The following is a 1263-nucleotide window of genomic DNA, read 5'->3' on the forward strand; positions in this document are numbered from 1 at the left end:
GAGGCAAGCCTTGGTTGATCTCACAGATTGCAAGGAACTTGTCATCTTACAATCCCTTATTTTTTATTTTTTACGCCTACAGCACCTGTCTTCCTAGGTGGTCTCCCATCCAAGTACTAACCAGGCCCAACTCTGCTTAGCTTCTGAGATCAGACGAGATCATGCTTGTTCGGGGTGGCATGGCCATACACCATATGTATTTTTTTAATCTACTGCCTTCTGACAGTAAGGCCCTAGGCCACTGGGCTGGCAGGAGATTCATTTGCAGCCATCACTGAGACTTCCCTTTTCCTGGTTGCCACCCAGGATGGTGTGGTGTCCCAGAGTTTTGCCCTAAGCCCCACCTCTGGGGCCCCCACAGGCCATCCCCTTGAGGCCTCCAGGACTGCCAAGGAGTGCAAGTGGACTCCCACATCATTTTGATCCTCAGAATCCTTGCCCTCCCCCCCACGACCCTCCTCCTGTGCACACAGCCTAAGCTGCCACAAGTGTTTACAAAATGCAGGAGGAATCATAGACATGCAGCAGTTCTGGTTTATTACTGTCTTGCTAAACCTCCCCAGGGCAAAGAAATGCTAAGGGCCTGACGACCAGCTCGAAACATGGGGAAATGCAGAAAGAGCACACAGAAACAAGGATGCCTGTGAGGTAGCCCACCGTGCATGCTGCTGGCCTTTGATGCTCACTGCTAAGTAGGACACTCCACATTTTGAGGCGACATCGACTGAAGCAATTATCCAAAATAATTGGGTCTCCCATATACTTTTGGTAGAAGCATCCAGATAACTGAGATGACAGTCAAAACTTTTCACTTGAAATTTAGAACAAATTCATAATTATCATACTACTAGACAGTGAACTGATTCAGGGCAGAGTGTTAGCTGTAATGGTCTTGAACTTGAGAGTTTGATCTTCATCTCTGAGTTATATAACCTTGAACAAATTATTTTAATCTCTTGAGCCCATTTTCTCACCAATAAAATAGGACTCACCTTGTAGCATTGTGAGGACACAGTACATAAAGGGACCTGGCAGAGAGTAGGCATTAAATAAACGCTCCCTGGAGAGGTGGATGATGGAAGGACACATTGACACACAGACAGATGGACATCTCAGCCCTTCAATTTAATCTACTTGTGTAGTACAAGTATCAAATGCCTCAAAACATTATTTAAATATACATTGTCAGTCATGACATCATGTGAGAACTTTGTACCTTACAATAGCATCTATGCATTCTTGAGCTGTTGGTCAAATGTAACT

The 1263-nt window shown here is 45.1% G+C and overlaps 1 pseudogene; it reads right to left on the reverse strand.

Moving 5' to 3' along the window:
* Window positions 1–73: 73 nt before the first annotated feature.
* Window positions 74–191, reverse strand: LOC111741287 (annotated as a pseudogene).
* Window positions 192–1263: the final 1072 nt, after the last annotated feature.

This window comes from Pteropus vampyrus, unplaced genomic scaffold (genome assembly GCF_000151845.1).
Source record: "Pteropus vampyrus isolate Shadow unplaced genomic scaffold, Pvam_2.0 Scaffold75, whole genome shotgun sequence".
NCBI lineage: Eukaryota > Metazoa > Chordata > Mammalia > Chiroptera > Pteropodidae > Pteropus > Pteropus vampyrus.